The sequence below is a fragment of the Oryctolagus cuniculus genome, chromosome 3 (assembly GCF_964237555.1).
Source record: "Oryctolagus cuniculus chromosome 3, mOryCun1.1, whole genome shotgun sequence".
Lineage (NCBI taxonomy): Eukaryota > Metazoa > Chordata > Mammalia > Lagomorpha > Leporidae > Oryctolagus > Oryctolagus cuniculus.
Genome location: NC_091434.1, coordinates 105,023,843 through 105,031,016, shown reverse-complemented (window position 1 = coordinate 105,031,016; position 7,174 = coordinate 105,023,843). Strand labels below are relative to the sequence as shown.

The 7,174-nt window shown below is 41.7% G+C and overlaps 1 pseudogene; it reads right to left on the bottom strand.

Moving 5' to 3' along the window:
* Window positions 1-4,685: 4,685 nt before the first annotated feature.
* Window positions 4,686-5,525, bottom strand: LOC100353015 (protein SET-like; annotated as a pseudogene).
* Between the last annotated feature and the right edge of the window lie 1,649 nt (window positions 5,526-7,174).

The following is a 7,174-nucleotide window of genomic DNA, read 5'->3' as shown; positions in this document are numbered from 1 at the left end:
GATGATAAAAATAATAATGGCTAATATCTTCTGAGGATTTACATGATAATACAAGTATTGAATTTTAGGCAGAAAATTTTAACTGTAGTATCTTACCTATGACGTTTCAGAGCCAGGACTTGAAAGTGTGTTGTCATCAAAGCTTGAATACATGAAACTTAAAGGTATAAATAGAATAATATATCTGGGGGAGGCCCACAGAATCTGGTGTGATTGTTAATACCCAGTGAGGAGAAGAACGGAGTAGAAGGTGAAAAGACATTAGCTCAGATTTCAGAAGGTTTTGATTATCAGGAAGAATCTGATGTTGTAATTGTCAAAACATGCGGGCATTTTCAAGATAAGGTGCCTTTGATATGGCTATTGAATACTGAAAGGAGTAGTAGATTGTTACATGAGGAATAGTAAACTGGAAAAATTATTTCTCACAAGTCTGGGGCTGGGGCCTTGAGAGTCCAAGATCATGGGGCCAGCACAATCCGTACCTGGTGACAGGTCATTTTTGGGTCTTTGATGGCACCTTCTGTGTCCTTCTGGTGGGGAGGTCAGGGCATCTGAGGCCTCATTTACATAACCTAGTCACCTCCCAAAGACCCCCCACCTCCTAACACCATCACATTAGCAATAGGTTTCTTTCTTTTTTTTGAGATTTTTATTGATTTATTTATTTGAAAGGCACAGTTACAGAGAGAGGGAGAGACAGAGAGGTCTTCTATCTGCTGATTCACTTCCCAAACGGCCATAATGGATGTTGCTGGGTCAAGCCTAAGCCAGGAGCTGGGAGCTTCTTCCATGTCTCCCACGTGGGTGCAGAGGCCCAAGAACTTGGATCATCTTCTGCTGCTTTTCCAGGCTCATTAGCAGGCAGCTGGATCAGAAGTGAAGCTGCCAGGACTTGAACCAGCACCCATATGGAATGTCCTTACTGCAGGCCACAGCTTAACCTGCTATGCTACAATGCAGGTCCCCAGAAATTAGGTTTCAAAAATAGGAATTTGGGAAGGCAGAAAGAAAAACATTCAGACTACAGCAAAACCTACTCATAGTTTACAAAAGAAAGAAGGGTCAGTGTTGTCATGCAGTGAGTTAAGCCAATGCCTGAGATGCTGGCAACACATTAGTAGAGTAAAGGTTCAAGTCCTGTCTGCTCTGCTTCTGATCCAGCTCCCTAACAATGCACCTGAAAAAGAGTGGAAGATGGTCTACGTAGTTGGGTTCCTGCCACCCACTTGGGAGACCCAGATGAAGTTCCAGCTCCATGCTTCGGCCTGGCCACAGCCCAGGCTGTTGTCGAGTGAACCAGCATATGGAAGATCTCACCCTCTGTCTCTCTCTCTCCCTCCCTCTCTAACTCTGCCTTTCAAATCAATCAATCTTTTTTTTTTTTTTTTTGACAGGCAGAGTGGACAGTGAGAGAGAGAGACAGAGAGAAAGGTCTTCCTTTGCCGTTGGTTCACCCTCCAATGGCCGCCGCAGCCGGCGCACTGCGGCTGGCGCACCGCACTGATCCGATGGCAGGAGCCAGGAGCCAGGTGCTTTTCCTGGTCTCCCATGGGGTGCAGGGAATCAATCAATCTTTTAAAAAATAAAAAGAAATAAAAAGGTATTGCTCAGCAGCAATTATTATTCAGTCAAGTCTCTTTAAAGGGTCTCACTCCTCTTCCAAGTCTCTTGTTAGTATACTGACAATTTGCAATGTTTTCTAATTGCCTAGGACTTTCCTCACACCATCCCAAGGAAGCCAGAGGACTAGATTTGCTGACCTTCTTGCACTGGAATTCAGACGTGATGTAAATTCTACTAACTGAATGCATTTTTGCAAAATTGTGATAAGCACTGCTAGAAAGGAAGAAGTGCAAATAATCCATGAGGTTGTGTTTGCAAGATAAACACAGAAACATCCACTATTTGGGACCCGTTACTTTTGTGGTGTCAAGGTGGGGGTCACTGCAGCCAGCAGGAGTGGCTGCAGCAACAGCAAGTTCTTCATGCACTTGTGGTAATGGCTCCAATTGTGACTTTCAATGTGCAGTTTGCTTAGAAGAGTCATTTGATAATGTGGTTTTGAGCCATTACCCTGAAGGGTTAGGACAACTTTCTTGCAGTAATTCTGTGATCTGCTCAATATCTCTTTAATACACTCTCGTTCTGCTTAATCGCCCTGAGCTTGGTTCCATTGCTTGGAACTGTAAACCTCGTCTGTTGTGGACTGTCCTTTCCTTTTGATAAATTCTGTTTTCACTACTTTGTTCTGTATCCAGTGATGTTTTCAGTCCTCACCTGATGGTTTGGCAGCTGTTGTGCCAACCTGCTACTGAGTTTGGAACTGGATTTTAGAAGGAACAACTTCAGGAGGGCAGCCAGATGGTGGTGAAAGTGCACGGATGATGGTGTGGCATAAAGAATGCTGGACAGAACTAACAATAAAGGTTTTACTGTGGGTCTGAAAAAAATATTAGGTTCCAATTCACAACTTGTCGCAGGCTAGTGATGAGTATAGCTCACTGAATTGTCAGTTGCCCCATCTCCAAATTCTCATAATTTATAGCATGCTTATTTATTACAGCATCATTATATTGGTACCACAACCATCAGTTTCTATCTCTTTCACTAATGTGGAGCAGAAGTATGACATTGTTGAAATTTATGCGAGACTCAGTTAACAGCATCTCTTCATCAATTGAGAAAATTGATGGATATGATAAAGGAGTAACAGAAAACACAGACATAACATTTTCCTAAGAACTTGTCTTTCACTCATTTAATCTGTAGCAATCTTATAAAAATAGGCACTATTTTCCCACTTTGCACACAGAGAAATGGAGAAGTCAAGTAAATTGCTGAAGATAAGAGAACATACAAACAGGAGGAGTATTTCTAGTATTTGTAACAAGCAGAAAGAGGTCAAAATGTCAGCTTTTTTTTTCATGACAGAACTGATAGACTTAAAGTAAAAAGCAACAGAATACTTAATGATACTGCATCCCAATCTCAGCACTAGAAAATGGTGGGTCTCTGAAGACATTAAGATTCTTTGTCCTGCTACCCAGCTCACCCATCTCATTACTGCACTTTCCTGAAAGAGAAGCTAGTGAGATGAGGAAAATAGTCATCAGGTTATGCTGATGGATAGATGTCTCCTCCAAGGACTCAGGCTTGTTTTATGTTTTTCATATTGGACTATAATTATGCATTTGTGGCTAAAACACTGAAGAAATGATTCTGTGTCCTCCTCAGTGCAACAGACCCCAAGGTTCACAATGTTGGCGTATCTTATTGCTGGTGATAGTGACCCCTCTCCATTAGAAGGGGGGCTTGTTGGAGTTTGCTTCTACAAAATTACTATCTTTGTGCTTGTAATTAATACACATCTCAGGGGAAGTACTATGTGGCTATTCAAATTTTGTCTTCAAGCTTCCCCCCACTAATTTTAACATCCATCAGTGAATCTTTTTGTACACATTTTTTTATTGTAACAAAGCAACTTGTACCTTTTTAACATTTAAAACTGAGCATCTTTCTTTTCCAATGAAACAAAAAGAAAATTTAAAAACAAACAGAAACAAAATTACTATAGAGAATGCCAATTCCAAATAAGATCCTACAGGTTCTGCTGATTCTCCCATCAAATGGCAGGGCTCAAGTCATCATTAGGAGATAATTTTATTTTTAAAAGCGTCATCTTAAACTGCAAGGATACCCATTAAGCATCACAATTAAATATGCCAAAGGAGAAGCCAAGTTGTCAAAATGCCCATTTAATCCACCCAAACATCTCAAACCCACCCCTTGCTTTCTATAACCACAATTTTTAAAGGTTTTTCTTTTTTTTAAACAAGAGAAAGTAGAGAGATACATGTTGGTAAATGCTAACTGTCTGTATTCACACATAGACACAGTGTAATCTCTGAGCCCAATGCACAGAGAGAGGAGAAAAGCCAGAATTCTATGCACTACCACCCAGGACCTAGCAGGCTCCTGTTTCCAGCAGAGCCAAGGGAGCAGGAAGGTTTCTTTTTCCCACAGAGCACAGTGCTGTTGATTCCATGCAGTTTTCGTCAAGACAAGAAGGGATAAAAATGAATTTGGAACAGAAAGGGGTAGAGATTCTTTCTCATTGTATTCTGCTTCAGGTATTTTTCCCACAATAAGGTGAGAACCATGGTGTGGAAAAGAGAGACCGGCCAGCGCCGTGGCTCACTTGGCTAATCCTCTGCCTGCGGCACCAGCACCCTGGGGTTCTAGTCCCGGTTGGAGCGCTGGATTCTGTCCTGGTTGCTCCTCTTCCAGGCCAGCTCTCTGCTGTGGCCCGGGAAGGCAGTGGAGGACGGCCCAAGTGCTTGGACCCTGCACCCGCATGGGAGACCAGGGGGAGGTGCCTGGCTCCTGGCTTTGGATCAGCGCAGCGCACCTGCCGCAGCGGCCATTTGGGGAGTGAACCAACGGAAGGAAGACCTTTCTCTCTGTCTCTGTCTCTCTCTCTCATTGTCTAACTCTGCCTGTCAAGAAAGAAAGAAAGAAAGAAAGAAAGAAAGAAAGAAAGAAAGAAAGAGAAAAAAAGAAAGAAAGAAGGACCTTTAAAACAGGGAGACAGCACAAGAGGGAAAAAAATAAAAAGATGGCAGCAACTGGCTCCCAGGGACTGAGACAATTAAAAAAAAAGCTGGCATCCATCAGTGTTTTCATTACTCTTCTCCTTCATCTTCATCTTCATCTTCATCTTCATCTTCATCTTCATCTTCTTCCCTTTCATCCTCATCCCCTTCCTCCAATTCTTCTTCTTCATCATCTTCTCCTCCTTCCCCTTCTTCATCATCCGTATCAGGAACCAAGTAGTACTGTAATAGATTCGGCCAAATAGCATCCTTGATGGCCTCTCCTAACTCATGTGCACCTGCATCAGAAAGGCCAGTAAGCCAGGGGAAGAAGCTCTCTGGCTCCTGCTGCCTCTTCCTGCCGGCTTTGTTCCACCTTTGACTTGAACACTTCCTCAAATCCTTTCCAGGTTTCCACTTGATTTCAGTGGACTTTGATGATGGATCACTACTCTCATTCAGATGAAATTTTTTGGAGATAACTTTATTTTTGAAGTAAGCATTTTCATCAAAATGAAAATCTATTCTGTAACTTGATTTAATATCTTCAAATTCTGTCACTTCAACTCTGGTCAGATAATGCAGCGTCTGTCTCTTCATCCCCCTCCCCAAGCAGTACTGATGCTTGTAGATATTTGCCAAATGTTGTTACCCCAAAATTCGGGATTTTGGCAATCAGTTCTGACCTCTTCTGAAAAAAACGGTTGGTGGAGTTTGTTATATTTCTGTTCTACTTTCAAAATCTCCTTACTGGCTTGTCCATTAAGTGTATTTCATTTTGTACTTCATCAATATGTTCAGTTGTTTCCTGCTGTTCTTTTTCTCCCTTGACAAACCCCAAGAGGCCAACATGACCACCGGCCTCAGGCCAGGGGCCTTTTTCGGCTTCTTCCTTTGAGGAGGGGGTGCAGATGTGTGTTTGGGGGCCATGTTTGCAGGAAACTCCGAGCCCCAACACCAGGCAGGAGGGAGCTCTGAGAACTTATCAGGGAATCTTATCTTCAATGATTATTACTGATACATGATCTGCTTCTTATATTTTCTTTTGCTTTAAATGCCTTTCCCCACCTTTATCTCTTAGCCAGTTTCTACTCATTCTCTCTTTCCTCATTGAAGGTTGCTTCTCTTCTTGGAAACCCTCCCAGACTGTCCAGGCAGGCTGAAAACTCCTTTCTCCACATTTCCTTAGAAGCCCCCAAACACTGCTCCGCAATACTCATCACCATGGATATTGAATACTGGCTCTCTGTTTCCCTGTAAGTCACCCCATCTGACTGCCAACTTCTTGAGGCAAAGGACTCTGTCTCAGCATTTTTTTTCCTAACAGTAATCAGCCTGAGTTCTGGCCTATAATAGGCATTCACAATGTGTTTGAGAATAAACAAATGATTGAAAGCACCTATTATATTCTTTCCAAAATTCATTTTAAAGCTGAACAATTCAGACTTTTAGTCATTACAGTAAGAAGAATAATACTCATTTCTAAATACATGATCCTGATTTCCTGCCAAAATTTTCCCCCTTTGGGAAATTTACTTATGTTGTTTCTGGAATCAGCCTTACTTAATCCTCCAAAAATGGAGCTAAAACCTTGCTCGTTGCTTTATTATTTTTTTAATCCCCATCCCTTCCAAACAGTGGCCTACCTTTTCTCCTCCACCTGTGATTCAGTTTGCAAGTATATTTTCAAGGGCAAAGGTGCAGAAGTTGCTCTTTCCTTCCTTTTGCTAAGCTTCTGAGCATCTCTTACCCCAAACCTGTCACAGGAATTACTTTCATCCCTGATGATATGCTGCTTCCTGTGTGTTTGCTTCCTTCTGTATATTCAAGAAGGGGGTTATAAAACTACCCTTAATTCCCATAGAAAGCAAAACAAACTATGGAAACTGGCTAATAGTTATTTTCATTATGTAAAGAGTGGTTGGCATAATTAATGCAGGAGGTCAGGCATATATGTTTATGTACATGTCCTGGACTGCCCAGTGGCCTATGAACATGCCAGAAGTAACAAGTACCTGGAAATATTAAAAGAAAGTTATCCTCTTCCTCCAACACTGTCATCATCCTTATCACTGCTGAGTTCATCATGGAAATCTATTATATAGTGTATGGGCTACTCAGAACCATCCTACATACCTGCTCCGTTAACATCATCACTTCTTTGAACCTTTCTGGTACATTGAACCCTCATAATAATTCACTGGGGTATTTACATTAGATTTTATTGCAGTTATTTGGGATCACAATATCATTATTCTGTATCTGTTGTCTCCCTACCCACAGTAGATCAGGAATTTCATAAAGGCTAAGATTCAGATTTATACCTCTTTATCATTAGAGTCTGTACTGAGAACATAGTGGGAGGTAGAATTAATTTGTTTGGACTCCATCTTTAGATATAAAGATATAGATAAATGGCTAAATTGGCGAAGGGCATGTTAGAAATTAACAATTAGTGAGGCCAGCATTGTGGTGTAGTGGGTAAAGCCCCCACCTGCAACATTCCCATCCCATATGAGGGCCAGATCATTTCTGGCTGCTCCACTTCCAATCCAGCTCACAATTAATGACCTGGGAAA